Source organism: Podarcis gaigeae, assembly GCF_964106915.1.
Source record: "Podarcis gaigeae genome assembly, chromosome: 3".
Classification (NCBI taxonomy): domain Eukaryota; kingdom Metazoa; phylum Chordata; class Lepidosauria; order Squamata; family Lacertidae; genus Podarcis; species Podarcis gaigeae.
This window is the reverse complement of record NC_139680.1, coordinates 36648511-36664501: the sequence shown is the minus strand read 5'-3', so window position 1 is coordinate 36664501 and position 15991 is coordinate 36648511. Positions and strand designations below refer to the sequence as shown.

Below are 15991 nucleotides of genomic sequence, written 5' to 3'. Positions count from 1 at the left end.
AAAATAACATCAGGAGTAAAAAAAAAAGTAGTTTAATGCAAATTCTGTTCAGGTTGGGGAGATGCACACACTGCCTGAAGGTGGTCAGTTTTCTCCAGGTCTGCTCCAAACCTTAATTTCAAGTGTTCTAAAGATGATTGTGGGTTAAGAAAGTGTCATATAAAAGAAAAGGCAAGCCAGAGGGTTTTAGGCTGCAATGCTAACCTCACTTACCTGGGAGTAAGTCTCACTGAATTCAGTAGGATTTACTTCTGAGTAGGCAAGTCAGTTACAGCATAGGTACTTATATGTTTCAGCTGCCGTTGCATGTTATTAAGAAGTTCCTGTTAGCGCAGAATGTGGCAGCTCATCTCCTGATACGTGCAAGGAGGAAAGATAATTCAGCCTCTGTTTTATTTCAGTGCTGGTTTTGATCTGTAAAGTCACGTGTAAGGAGAAATCATTATAACACGTGAGCCAGTGTGAGCTGCTCTGCTGAATCATTTTTCAATCGCCTGCTGTGCCTCCTTCATATTAGTTGGTGGAATTGGTAAGGAGAGCCTGCAGGATCAGGCCAATAACCCATCTAGTCCAGTGTCAATGGCTACCCTATGGGATGCCTCTGGGAGACCCACAAGTAGAACCCAAGCACAGGAGCCCTCTATCCTCCTGTAGTTTCCAGTAACTGGTATTCAGAAATATTGCTGCGTCCGACCATGGAGTCAAAGAATAGCCATCGTGACTAGTAGTCATGGATAGGTCTTATCCTCCATGAATTTGCCCAATCAGCCATCTGAGTTGGTGGTCCTCCTCACTACCTCCTGTGGGAGTGAGTTCCATAGTTTAACTTTGTGCCGTGTGAAAAAGTACTTTACATCTTGAATGTTCCAACATTTAGCTTCATTGGGTGTCTGTAAGTTCTAGGGTTCTGAGACAGAAATGCATTTCTCTATCCACTTCTTCCGTGCTGTGCAGAGTTTTATAAACTTCTATCGTGTCACCTCTTGCTTGTCTTTTCTCTAAACCACAAAGTCTGAAATGCTACAACCTTCCCCGAACTTGGATATAGGAGAGCTTCCCCACGCCTACCCCTGCTCAGTTGTGGTCCTTACATTGTGCAATCACTCTTCCAGACAGATATGACACATTTTGCACACTGATCGCTGAAGAAATGATGCTTTTGAATGATGGTGCTGGAGGAGACTCTTGAGAGTCCCATGGACTGCAAGAAGATCAAACCTCTCCATTCTTAAGGAAATCAGCCCTGAGTGCTCACTGGAAGGACAGATCGTGAAGCTGAGGCTCCAATACTTTGGCCACCTCATGAGAAGAGAAGACTCCCTGGAAAAGACCCTGATGTTGGAAAAGATGGAGGGTACAAGGAGAAGGGGAAGACAGAGGACAAGATGGTTGGACAGTGTTCTCGAAGCTACCAGCATGAGTTTGACCAAACTGCAAGAGACAGTGGAAGACAGGAGTGCCTGGCGTGCTCTGGTCCATGGGGTCACGAAGAGTCGGATGCGACTAAACGACTAAACAACAACAAAGGTACTCTTGACCATTAGGTCCAGTCGCGGATGACTCGGGGGTTAGGAACCAATATAAAGCAGTCAATCAGGGTGAGTCCCCCAACACTGCTAGCACCAACCTAGCAGCTGGCTGCTTCCTCACCATCACCACCACTACAGGCACCAGCATTTTTAAAAAACTTAATTTGGGCACCAACAAAAGAAGAGGTTCTAATATGGGCAGCTGCTACCATCTTTGTTTTTTACTCAGTGCCTGTGAGAACCAACGTATCATTGCTATGTCAAGAAGGGGGTCTAGAGATATGGTGGGTAAATGAAGAGGTTGAAGCCTGTAGCTACCCAGCTCAATCCTTTCTCTTCTCAGCTGCAGGTCATGAAAAAGTTTAAAAGCTCAGGGGGAAAAAAATACAGAGAGACATGGGATGTCACTATTAGCCTTTGTGAGTCATCGTGTGGCATGTGGGACCCAACAACTCAAATGCTGAGACCGAGCCTCCAACTAATTAGTCAGTACTCCAGGATCATTAGGAAAAATTGTTATAGTCTTAGAATTAGATGTCAAAAGGTGCATGAACCATCCTTTGGGGGAGGGAAATGCATGCTCCTTTTTGTATTTTAATTTCACTAATATCTGAATATTATTGCATGGAACTCAAGGCAGCTTGCGTTACACAGGGTTCCCATCTCTTGTTTATGCACTGATTATACCTGTTAATGCACCACATGCCTTCTAAACATGCTGTGGGAATAAAGTATGTGTCCATTTCAATTGCATTTGCCCAGGAGAGTTTTTGAAAGATGATTTCCCAAGCCTTCCAACCCTTAGCCCTTCCCAGCAAGACCACCTTTTCTTCATTAAGAATAGCACCTTATAATTGAAATACCTCCTTTCCTACAAATGATTTCTTCCACATAAAAAACACACCACAACACAACCACTGAGAGAAGAGAGGCAGGGAGAAATATCTCAGGTTACCGCAGCCACTCTTTATTCCCCTCCCAAGGACTGATTTGCTGCAGACAGGCTTCACTGAGCATATTAAATTCTTCTCTTGTAATTAGAACATTAATATTCCCACTCTTTCTCTGGCTTCCCACTAACACTGGTTTTAATTCTTCCCCTCCAGTCACTTGGCCAAAAAAAAAGAAAAGAAAAAGAAAAAGAAAACACTAAGATGAAAATCTGTATTCAAAGCAAATCACAGTATATAGGACTATGGGCTAGATCATACCTGGCATGTGAATGTGTGTGTGTAACACAATCTCCACAGAAAAAGGAATAAGTATGTTGTGTACAAAAAGGAAAAATGATGAGCAGTTGCTGCTGCTACAGGATGTGTTTGGAAACGGCTGCGTGTTGTGGGTTTTGAACATCTGTAATTATGGGAACATATGGGGCTTGACTAGATATGGCATGGGACTGGATACCCATGCTTAGGATCTCATGCACCTGTAATAGATATATCTATAGACATAGCTATATATAGACACAGACACTTAGAGCAGCCATGTATTTGGAGCGGGGGCGAGTTGGACTGGAACTTTGGTGCTGGGGATTCTTTCCCAGTGTTCCACCTTCTTTGTTCAAATTGCTTTTTCATCAAACCCGTTAGTTGCCTATGAAGCAAATATCAGATTTTAATAAGGGTGTGTGTGTGTGAGAGAGAGAGAGAAAGAGAGAGAGAGAAAGAGAGAGAGAGGAGTGGGGATTTGGGGTGGGGTAGAATTGGTTCCTCCTGTCCCAGCAGCACATGCCTAATCAGATTTGGGCCCTCCATGATCTGAATCATCATCATTTTCTTAATCGTTAGAGATAAATGAACTAGATATGCCACATCATGTCTATTGTGGCTCATAGACACTAGTGCAATGTTCACCTCTGATGGAATTAATGTCCACATGGGGAAAATACTATGTATGAAATAGACCTGAGTATGTAACCTGCCCCAGATTTTGTACACGTTCAATATTCAAACAATATATATGGACAAATGTCACTATCTTTTGGACTTGGCTGGTATTTGGCTGTTCAAGCCCTTTAATGGAACACTATTTTATTCTGAATATGTTTAGTAGGGCCAGTTCTGGGGTGATTTCTAATACTTGCTTAGTTATTTTACATATTTCTTGTATGGCTGTTGTCCAAAATAGTTGGATTTTGGGGCATTCCTACCACATGTGTATGTATGTGCCAGTGGAGGTGCACCCGCTCCAGCATTTTGGTGTGGTTCCTGGGCGTATTAGTGCTAATTTCCTTGGTGTTAGGTACCACCTGTAGATGAGTTTCAGAGTGAGTTCTCTCCTCGTTGATATGGATTTAAGGGGGGATTTAGACCACATACTTGTCCACTGAGTGGATCTCATAGCCTCTGTCATCTCCCCATTGTTTTTTGATTACGTCTAGGGGGTTTGTGGGGTTTTGGAGTACTAGAACCTTTAGCAATCCGAATCTGAGCAGCCACAGACGTCAAGGGAGTGGAAATAAAAGGCAAAACCTTCAGATTAGGGCTCTTTGCAGATGACCTAATGGTCACAACACCAGACCCCATAAACACAGCAACCTCCCTAATCAGAGAACTCAACACATTTGCAATGGTATCGGGCCTACAGGTAAATTTTGCAAAGTCAGAAGCTATGTGCTTCAACACCCCTCCTCACACCCAAAAAGAACTAGCTAACGTCACCAAGATAAAACTTTGCCACACCAAGTTCAGATACCTAGTGGTACAAATAACCAGAAACCTCAATAAATTATACCTCCACAACTACAACCCCATGTGGTGGCAAATTAACAAAGACCTAAAGAGATGGAACAACACGAACTTCACTCTCTCAGACAAAATAAATGATCACCCTCCCAAAACTAACCTACCTATTTCAAACCCTCCCAATCTGGATCCCCCCAACCCAACTCCGAAAATGGCAGAAAAAACATATTCATCTCACACACATAAACAAGAATAAGCCCCAAATATCTGCACCTCCCTTCCTCAGAGGGAGGATGGGGAATCCCCAACATAGAAACATGCCCTCTTAAACAACCCAGTAGTAAAACCAGCAGCAACTAGGCCCCTGACAACCTTCAAAAACCTCCTCCTAACAACAAAGGGACACGTCAAAGGGATGGTATCCGCAATATACAAAATACTACCCCAAAACCCCACAAACCCCCTAGATGTAACACTATTTTATTCTGATCTTGCAAGGATTTTGAAGCACAAGTGTGGCAAAAAATTCCGCCTCTTCTAAATAAAATAAAAATTAAAAAGGCAATACTGAGTAGGTAGAGAGTGTTGCTTAGCAACACTGATATTGCAAACTGGAACAGCTTAGGTTCATCACATTAAATTAGGGAGTCATGACTGAGGACTGATTCGTATCAGCGCATAGGTGTGCCTCACAAATTTTCTAAACATGTTATGAGCGTCTCAGGGTTTGAGCAGGGTGCAGGATGAGGCAATAATGTGACTTGAACATCACCAGTGGACACATTTCACCATGACAAAAGAGTTGTGCGAACTGGTCTACTCTTTGGCAACGTAGCGTGTGGCTGAATGTGATTTGCGTAAGCTTGGGAGTCTTGTTATCTGGTGAACTCTGTTTTGCACCAACAAGGTGGCGTTTAATGCAGTACTGATGCAGATGGGGAGGGGAGGATTCAATTTCATGTATTTTGCTCATTAAAATCAGAATTCTGCTTTTGAGGCCTTCAAACACTTTCAGGGCAAGCCTGCTTATGACAAAGCAGGCAAGGTAGTCACAGCCAGAATTCACTTATATAAACATACATAGTCAGGACTGTTTTAACATCAGTGCAACTTAACCATTAAGAGAATTGGTTATGTTCATAAGCCATTGCAGTTTAAGGAAATGTAGACAACTTCCTTGCTCTGTAACATAGTTCAAGGTCCAACAGGAAATCAGACTCACTCTCCTTCTGCAAAAACGCAGATACAAAGCAACTATCTGGCTGTAACTAAATATGTGCACTCTTGAGCTATCAGTTCAAGAATGTTTTTGCTGATAACTTGCCTCATTCTTAATAGGGCAACACCTACACTGCAATGGCCCAAATCAAAGATCTACAAGTACCCTCATCAACTGACCCTTTGCAAGTATATGCTTTAACCTGGAGAGGGAAACACCAGAGAGCGCCTCTCCCAGGCTCCATATTTGGAGAATGTGGTGCAACACCAAGTCACTTGGAAAGCAAGGCTTTGCATCGTTCAAAGTGTCTCTGAGGCTCAGTGCAACAGGGCTAGCACCAGCCCCCTCTCCACTGGGGAACAGGGCTGGGGAACAGGGCAAAAACCTAGACACTCTGGTTTTTGAACACAGTGTTGAAACCAAGCAACCCCTCTCTGTGCTGGGGATGTGTGTGGACAGGCTCACGACAAGCGTCCATTTTTTTCTGGCTGCAAAGGCTGGTCGAAACCTGTGGGCTCTGCCCATAAGCTAAGCATCAGTGATAACATGTGGCCTAATGACTAATACATTCGGGCCTGACATGGGAGGCTTGGGTTCAAATCTTGCTCTGGGATGCGTGCCAGGATCTCACAGCATGGCTGTACAACAAGGGGTGGCTTGGATCATAGTATTGAACTCAGAACTTCCCAAACCCTGCCCTTCTCCATGTTCATGCAGCCTGTTGTGCTACAAGGGGATAATGCAGGAGGTAGAGTTCCTACCTGGACCCCAGGCGAAGGAGATGGGAGAGGAATAATGTCTGATACAGTTGGAATTCATAGGAGGAGGTGCGCTGCCAGATCACAGTCTTTTCAATCTTCTGGCTCAGAGAAAGGAAGTAGGTGGTCTCCCTCTTTTAACAAGAAAAAGGTTTTGTTTTTGTGACCTGGAAGTCCCACTTTTTCACCTTCCTCCCTACCAGCCCTCATTAGGGTTGCTGCCACCTGCCTCCAATTAGGCACCAGAGATAGAAACCAGCACAGCTGCTTTGGGGGAGATTAGGGGCCAGAGGCTGAGGCATCTACAACATGGAGAACATTTTCCCTCCAGCAGAGCAGGTAGGAACCAAATGATGGAAAGAAACTTTTAAATGTGTGGCTTAACAAAAGTTAAGGCTTATGTATAATTTTGAGTGGCCACCTCCTTTTTAACCATAGCCAATCACAATAGCATTTGTTAAAAGCATGCTTTCCCGTAGAAGTCTCTGTTTAGGCAGCGACTGTTTGAGTATTCGTTTTTATTATATACATTTCTTAGGAACTCAAATAAGGACATGGGGGCAGGGGGAGGGATGCTCTTGTATTTATCTATAGTGTGAGGGCAATTCCAAACGTATACTTACAGGCTTTTAAATAAAACTGTTGTCCTTATGCAGCAGTTGGGAAAAGGTTAACTCGTTAAGGATATATTTGTATACATGTTTCTGCGTAACCACCTCTTATATATCACTTCTGTACAAGCTTGTATACTTCTGTATATCACATCATTTCTATATGATGTAGGAGAAAACAGGAAGGAGGACTCCTTCCTGAGGCGGTTGGTGGAGTTTATAAACCGGGGCTGTTTGCTGGGTAGTATGGTCTATCTTAGAGCATTTCAGGGGTTTGTGGATTATCAACAGCCTCTGTGGTCAGTAAATTGTATTGCAGAGAGTGTCTATCTCAAGGCATTTTTATTTATTTTAATGAATAGATAGCCCTTCAAGAGTAGAAGCGTTTTCCCATCCTCCTTTATATAATACATTTCTTTATATAATATATAAAGAAGCTTGTGGTACACGTCTTTATTCCGTTTTACAGTTGAAGGAAGCTGAACAATTGTTGCCAGGGACAGCAAGTTCTGCAACCGCTGTGTTAGTAGTGTGTGTTTTTTAACACCTTGGCTCAGATGGTTTCCATTTTACTTTGCCTATAAAAGGAAAGCTTAAGCAGAAGATTGGTCACACAGGAGAGATTCCTTATCTAGTATTAATATTGTACCCAAACCTTGCTGTTGAGATGAACAAGCAAGTGGCCCCAGCTGCCATTCAGCTTGCAGGGCACCTCTGGAAAATGCTGCTGCCCTACTTTCTTCGGGGCCTAATGTATCAAAAACGTCATTCTATCACCCTCTTGAGTGGCTTTGGGTGCCCTGAAAAGGAAGGAAAGCTGGACAAGAAGCACTGTAAACTCACAATGCTGTATGACAAACTAAAGATGGTTTTAAAACTGATTCCCCTTTTCACCTGGAGTAGCACAGAATTGCACAAAACATCCTAGGGAACCTGATGTGAAAAACAGCTTAATAAAAGAAGCTTTCTGCAGTTGAGTAATACAATGCATTGCAGCCAGGTCACAATAAAACACAGATTTTTAGGAGCTCTAGCCAGATGGGTGCATGCTCTGAAGTAAATGTCACTCCGCCCCTTACGCTTTATCTTGTCTCTCTCTTCTCATATGGGACACAAAAGACAAATGTGGAACAACTTCATATTAGATACAGTACTAGACAAAACTGGCTGAACTACTCTTGTGCGATGCTGGATTGGGGGTAACTTTTAGCCAGAATGTGGGTGATAATTAAGGGAGCTTTATGACACGTCTAGACAAATTATATAGCAGGGACTGGTTGTATTGCTTCAGCTTTTTTGTCAGATAACGTCTAGCACCCTCTCCCAGTTCAGATGTTGGGTGCTTCAGCGCAGTCTGATTTTCCAAAGGCTCATTTGCCAGATAGGAATGACACACTGTGCAGTACATGCAGAGAATTTGAAAGGGGATGGAGGAAAAGCACCTTCTAATTCCTGGGATGCATTTTGTGCTCCCCTCCTTCCTTGCTTTGTGTACAGTGTGAGCAGTTGTCCTCTGCATATGGTTCTGGGACCCTGGGTTCCAGAATCACCTTCACAAACAGTCTTGTGCTGTTGAATGCCTGAAGCAATGTCCTTGCAGCGCTGGTTTGCTTGGAAGCCTTGCTAATAAAGTCAGTATGAAATTCCCTCAAACCGATACTTGGCAAGGTTACTGCTTCACATGTAACTTACGCTCTTAAAAACCATGTCAGAAGGTGGCTATAGAAAAGTATTTTCTTAATATGTATGAAAGGTTTGCAAAAAGCTTATTGGTTTTTCCTGGATGCACATGTCTGATTGCTGTCTGATTCATGTATGTCTATATTGGCTAAATGGCTATATTCCATTTGCAAAGCTGCATAAAGTTGTAGCTAGGAGTGTCTTTAGGGAGCCCACAAGAAAGAATAGGAAGATGGCATGCTGGACCACCTTTAATTAAAGCTAGGCAAATATAGACCTGGTTTGCACACAATCATAAGCCAGACCATGGCTTAGCATGAACATTGCAGATTCCTGGAGACGAGATTGCGACCACTGTTCTAGGAAGCTTGATTTGTGGTTTATTTTGCTCCAGACATACCACAATCTGTAACCAAGGTCTGTTCTTGGTTTATGGCTTGTGATTTGCCTAGAGCAGATGAACGATGGAGCTTGGGTTTCGATGATCCGTGAAGCCAAGCTATGACGTTGTCTTAGGAAGTGTGGCACTGAGAGGAACATGGGAGGAGCCACAGTGGCTGTGCTCTCCTCTCTGGGAACCCACCAGCACACTCGCCAGTTCCTGCCAAGCTGTGGTTTGTGAGCTAAGCCATAGAAGAGTATTCAGTTTTAAAATGGCTCCTTCCCACACTATTTTCTAGTTAGAGATTTGGTTTGTGGAATAAAGAGATCTCCTGTTGTTGCATGTTCCTAGAGAGGACCAAGGAGTGGCAAGGAGGAAGAAGGTTCCCCCCTCCCTCCTCCCGCACGGAGTCAGTTAAGTGTTTTAACTGCAAAACAGCTGCCACAATTCATCTGATAGAAGATGAAACAGTTTAATATTCTCTGGGCTGACTGGCAGTCCTTGCTCCTCTGTGATTCCGCGTGAGTCACTATTATGGGTGCGCCTCCACTGAAGGTAGTTAATTCTGCTGTCTCTCTGCATTGGGAGTGATGGAGTGATCCAGCCTGATGCAGAGATGCAACAAAATTACCCGCTCTCAGCAGACACTGATTGGAAGGAGGAAAGGCAGAGCAGTGAGTTATAAAGAGATGAGACAGTGGACAACCTCATCTGTAGGCTATTATTATTATTATTAATCCAACAAAATAAACTTCTTCATTTTCAAAACTAATTTATTTTCCACACCACACTAGCAGTTCTCTTGAGCTCACAGCACAAAGTTTTGGAAAGCCATAGTTTTGCTCTGTGTTCAGGCTTAGATGTATCTATAGCTGCATCTGTTTTCAATCAATTAAATGTTATGGTTTACCCTGTGAATTGTAGTTTGGGGAAGGAGCTGAGGCTTTTCTTTGTTGCCTCTGGAAGGCTGATGAACCCTGGTATGATGATTGACTCCTCACTCTCCACAGTACTGTTGCATGCATTGTAATTGGAATCTATCTAAATGTTGATAAGTTATTTGGTTACATAGCAGATGGTTTATTGGCAGTAACAGCATCTCTTAGCAAGGCCTGATGAGGTTGCCTCTCTTGCCTGCTATTCATTCTGTCCAGTGGCAGAAGCAGATGACAATAGGATTTGAAACCGAAGCCATCTCCTCTTTCAAACAGCCCGCTATTTTGACTTGGCACATCCGATTGAGATTAAAAACGGGTGTGTGCTCCTCATCTGTGTTACATTCTGACATGGGGCTTGAAACACAGGTCATTCAGACATTCATGGACATGAAACACAGGTCATTCAGACTGTGGTGGCATTTCTGTTTGGCTTTTTTGTGCCAGTCCTAGAGAAGGCTCCTATGCATTTAAGAGCCATACAGAAGAAGGAATATTACCAAGTCCTATCTCCCCTGTTGCCACTCCCTGTCCCTCAGTTTTAAATGGTAATAGGAGTCCTTTTTGCAATCTGGATCAAGCAACCCCAGTTTCTGTTCTTTGGATATGTTGGCATGTACAAAGTAGAGTGAGCCTCAGTTCTCACTAGAGGTCGCTGTCAAGGAAAAGAAACCATCAAATTTTAGTTTCCTACTATGGTGCTTTTGTTTTAGCTCCCCTGGCATTATGAATTGGATGAAGGCAAGGCATCCCCAACCTGGTGCCCTCGAGGGGGTTTGGACTACAACTTTCATCAGTCCCAACCAAACAGTTCAAAACATATATATGGAGAGCCCCAGATTCTGGAAAATTAATGTAGGTTAACACATACACCTCTTCCAAGCAATCTTTTTTTGGGTGGGGTGGGCTGGGAATATTTATCATTTTAGAATAATGCCATCACTCTACATGATGTTGTACAGAGTAATGCATGCCAAATAAAGTTCCCTGCAGGTATAGGGTGGTATACAAATTTAACAAACAAAGGGGTGGTGAACCTTTTTAGTTGAAGGGCCACATTCCCTTCTGGATAAGCTTCCATAATCTACATGTGTAAGTTTAATTAAGGAGTTAATACCATAGAGTAAACACTCCTGCCCGGCATATTTATGCCCACTTCCCCTCACCTTGTTCCCTCAGTCTACCTGAGAAGCTCAGTTTGTCAAGAGGTTTGATTGGTTCCTCCAGCTCAGACTGCATGGCTCTCACAAGCCACTCTTAAGTTCCTATATCAAAAATTTAGGCACTTTCATCAATTTGTAACCAAGTTTGTAGTCAATTTGTAGCCAGGTTTTACTGCCTTTGCAACTTTCAGAAGCACATGAATCCAACCATTGGGACGTTTGTAAGTATTGTAAACCATTTTTAAGTTGCCTAATGTGTGGTCTTTTTCTGTGCTAGGGGAAGAGAGGAACTATGGAATGGCATATTTTAAAGGCCTGACAGCCTATATTTCCGCACTTTACTTTGCTGCACGTTTTGTGATTTTAAATCTCTGCTGGGGTTCTCTCACCAAAGAGTACCTGCCCCAAACCTGGATCTTGGCATCCAGGGAATTTCCCATACTATATTATATATTTTCTCCCATGCACCAACAGATACAAGAATCACACCTAAACTAACAATCATATTTTTGTCACCAATTCTGCATACATGAGTAAGATATGTGCATAGGGATATCATGGGTAGAAGCTGAAGAGAAATGTCTGCTCCTTATAATTTGCTCAAAATGAAGGTTGTTTTATAATTCCATCTTACAAAGTTATTTCCCCACTCACAAACTTTTATTATGACTTTCTTTGCATCTTCCATGTGAGCAATTTTCTGCATTTCACATCAGCCTCTGATCATCCTAGGTAGGAAATGTTGCTTGTTATTCATTCAACTGATAGAAAGCACTTCTTTGCCTCCCGTGAGCTGTAGAATGCTATAATGAACCATTCTATGGTTCCAAGGAAGAAGGGGTTGCTCCTCTGTTAAGGGCAGATTTTAAATTGTACATAAATAGGAGTAGGGGGAGTGCTGGAACCCTCAACACAAATGGATGAGCCACACTAACAGAGGGAGGATATTTCTACAGGTAAAAGCTGGGAACAATTAAGTGACATGCTGCATTGCTCTTATCCGCTAAAGTAAAATTCTAACTTGGATTTCTCTGAGAAAGTGACATGTCTGAGAGAACAAAACACCTTGCTTTCATCCTAATGCTATCCTGCGCTCATCATTTAACACCCACCCAGTGATTGTCTGTTTTGTTGCAAAAAGCAGCTTTGTATCGTGCATTAAAACGATTATGCCTTTGTAGACTTGTGCTAGAACTCTCCCTTGCATATTTCAATTCCTGTTATAAATATATTAAAAGTTATATCATCTGCCAGCAAAGTTTTAAGATACCACAAAGACTTAATATATACTTTTGGAACATTGCATAACTAATGGTGCATTCATAACAGACCTGGGGGAGGTCCTGGTGGGATTCATGGCAATTTTTAGACTTCAATTCTATACCTACGTAACCTGGGATAAAGTCCCCCTGAACTCAGTGGGAGTATCTGAGAGTAAGGCTGCATTCAGACAACAGTTTATTTCATTTCCCTAATCTCCACAGTTTATTTGAGCTTTCTCTCAATGTAGAAGCCACTTCCGAAAATCTAGCAGAACATGGTTTAGCACTAGTTTCTGTGTTAATTGTTATGAAAGTATTCATTTTTTCTTAATTAAGTGTGCTTTGGTGTTGTGGTGCTCATGCAAGTTTAGATTGTCCCTCCCATTTTACTGTTATAAACGATGAGAGGAGGACATGATCTGGCTGGGGGCCTCGGTCTGGAGCTCCCCAGCATCCCACAGGCCATGGGGTGAGAGGGCCACCCACCTCTCAATCAAATGACATTACCATAAAGTCAGGTGACCAAACAGTATCCTTCCACCCCCCCCAACTGCCTTGACTCACTTAAAATAATGGTATTATGTTGGCCACTTTCCAATATTCCAGTATCTTTGGGACTAGTTGCATATTTTTGCTAGATCAACAATTTCACATTTCAGTTCTTTGAGTAAAGTATTCTCGTGGTGGATGGCATTCAAAGTTGGTGATTTGTCATATTTTATTCTGTCTATTAGGCCTAGGACTTTGTATCTCATCAACACTGTGCCTCAGTTCCTTTGGCTCCCCTCCTGCAAACATTCATTCAAGCTCTGGGAATCTACCCTATATCCTCTGCTGTTGAAGACAAATGCAAACAATTCATTCAGCTTCTGTGTAGTCTCCTTTTCCTCCTTGAGCACACCTTGCCACTCATCTACAAAACCAGGCTGTGGGCTGCTTTTTGTTTCTGTAAAGGGTTGTTATAGGGAATCAAAGGTAGATTTTCCCTGAACCTTCCTAATCGGTGAAAAATAACATTGCGTAGAAAAGAAGACTATAAAGCTATGTGTATGTATCTGCTCCCTCTGTTTTTTTACTAAAACTGAATACAATAGCAAATACAGGGAATAGGCAAGGATCCCCTAGCTATAGGAGGTAGGGATAGGAAGTTCCTAGTGAGGTCTCAAGAAGGGAAATAACTGTTTCCTTATGGGATGAGTTACATAGAACAAAAGGAGAGCGATCTAAAGAAAAGGGAAATGAGCTTGAGGATTTTACAGCACATTTGGGCACTGTACAGAATCGAAGAAGAAATCTAAGAGGATGTCATTTTCAAGGCTTACTTCTTGGTGCTGGCATCTCAACATTTACAAACAAGGAATCGGGTGAAATGTAAGACATTTGCATATATCCTGAATCCTCACAGCTTCCAAAGGTAATCCCACTTAACGTTTATGAGGATAGCCAGTGCACACCATTGCTTATTCCCTCTGCTGTGCATGCACAAGCCCTTGCTTGGTGCAGTCATAATCACATAAAAACTTTAGAAGTTAAGGTGCTTAGGGGCAGAATTAAAATGACAGCAAGGCAGAGCACTTTGGTAACACCATACTATAAGTAAGGGCTTTTAACTGCAAAACACAGAGACTTATTCAGATTGTCAGTTGCTAAGATACATGGTGTTAGCTCTGATGGATTCATCCCAGATGGTTACCTGAGCAATAGTTTGTAATTTAATTAATTACTGTCCAGTCTGCTCCTGCTATCTTTTATTTTATTAAGTTAGGCAACTGCTCTTTTTTAAAAGCTCAGCTATCTTTCTAGAGTAATAGGGGGTTATTTAACTCAATCTGAATCCATTTACAATGAGTATCACATTCATTTTTCATCAACAAAGAACTACCAAAGTTGAGTGGCCGCTTTTTCTTTTTAAAAAAGAGATATTTCCTCAGTGCTGTGTCTGTGTCTCAGCTAATTGGACACCTAGCTTTGCCAAGCCTTCTAGAAGATTTAGACCTCTTCTAAAGGAAGCCTTTAAATTACTTAAATCCTATGCCAGGAAGGTACACGAGAAATTTGATTTCTCCTTTATATAGTCTCTCTCTCTCTCTCTCTCTCTCTCTCTCTCACACACACACACACACAGAGAGAGAGAGAGAGAGAGAGAGAGAGGGGAGAGAAAGAGCATGTTTGAAAGACTCACACATTATAATCATATTTGTTACTTGTTGGTACAATTGTGCAGCCATTGCTGCTGTTGGGAAAGGACCATAGGTCAGTGGTAAAGGACACGTTCTGCATGCAGACTGTACCAAGTGCAATTCCAGCTCAGGCAGGGCTGGAAGACTCCTGCCTGAAAACCGCTGCCCATCAGTGTGGACCAGGGTAGCCAACATAGTGCCCTCCATATGCTGTTGGACTACAATTCCCATTAGCCCCTATCAGCATGGTCAGTGGCCAGAGATTATGGTAGTCTACAACATCCAGAGGGCAGCACCACATTGGCTACCCCTGGTGTGGTGCATGTGTATTCTGTACTCAAGAAAGCTAAGGCCCTGTGCACAATGCAACCTGGAAGTACCGTATTTTTCGCTGTATAAGACACACCAGACCGCAAGACGCACCTAGTTTTTGGAGGAGGAAAACAACAAAAAAAATATTCTGAATCTCTGAAGCCAGGACAGCAAGAGGGATCACTGCACAGTGAAAGCAGAAATCCCTCTTGCTGTTCTGGCTTCTGGGATAGCTGCGCAGCCTGCATTCGCTCCATAAGACGCGCACACATTTCCCCTTACTTTTTAGGAGGGAAAAAGTGAGTCTTATAGAGCAAAAAATACGGTAAAATCTCTTGGACCCAGAGAAGATTACTGAGTAGGATTGCGTGGTTAGGGTAAGAAGCTGACGTGCAGTTCTGTGTTTTCCCAGAATGTCTGGAAAAGGCATAACTGCCATCATTCTGTGTCTGTTTGCACGTGGTGCCTTGCCTTGAGCCTACACTGATGATTTGATCAATTAGTTAATTAATTAATACAGCTGTGGAGATTACCAGTTGCTGTTTCTATGTTTTCTGTATACAGTGGTACCTCGGGTTAAGTACTTAATTCATTCTGGAGGTCCGTTCTTAACCTGAAACTGTTCTTAACCTGAAGCACCACTTTAGTTAATGGGGCCCCCGCTGCCGCCACACCGCTGGAGCACGATTTCTGTTCTCATCCTGAAGCAAAGTTCTTAACCCGAGGTACTATTTCTGGGTTAGTGGAGTCTGTAACCTGAAGCGTCTGTAACCTGAAGTGTATGTAACCTGACGTACCACTGTAATGGGAAAGAGTGGAGTTGAGTGATTTCTTTTCTTTTCTTTTTAAAATAAATTGAAGAATAGAGCTGAAGAAATCCGAAGGTCATTAAATGCAGTTTACTGATGTAAGGCAGAGGATGATCATCTCGCTATCGCTCCTGCACTCCCAAGGCCACCCAGTGCAATCGAGGCCACAGTCTTCCACGCAGAGAGAATGGACATGCTGCAGAAAGGTACCTGTGGAGCTAATAGTTTCAGGTCACTCATGCGAGAGATGCAAGTCACATTCAACAAGAGGGGGAAAGAAGGGTGGTGGCAGGCATACCTGTGCAGAAAACCAGGGGAGAACTTGACCTCCAGGATGTTGTTAAATTGCTGATCATTCAAATTACAAGAATGAAATGTCTGTTCCTGTTCTCGTTAGAGCTCCGGAGCCATAAATAAGTCAGACTCTTAAGTGACTTGGTGCTTGTTGAGGGCCATTTCGAGAA

The 15991-nt window shown here is 42.8% G+C and overlaps 1 long non-coding RNA gene across 1 annotated transcript in view; it reads left to right on the top strand.

The window, feature by feature from the left end:
• LOC310840845 overlaps positions 1–15991 on the top strand; it is a 69281-nt gene that overhangs the window by 9873 nt on the left and 43417 nt on the right. The window contains exon 2 of the long non-coding RNA XR_014562201.1: positions 15580–15733. This is a non-coding gene — a long non-coding RNA (uncharacterized lncRNA). The remainder of the gene's footprint in view (positions 1–15579; positions 15734–15991) is intronic.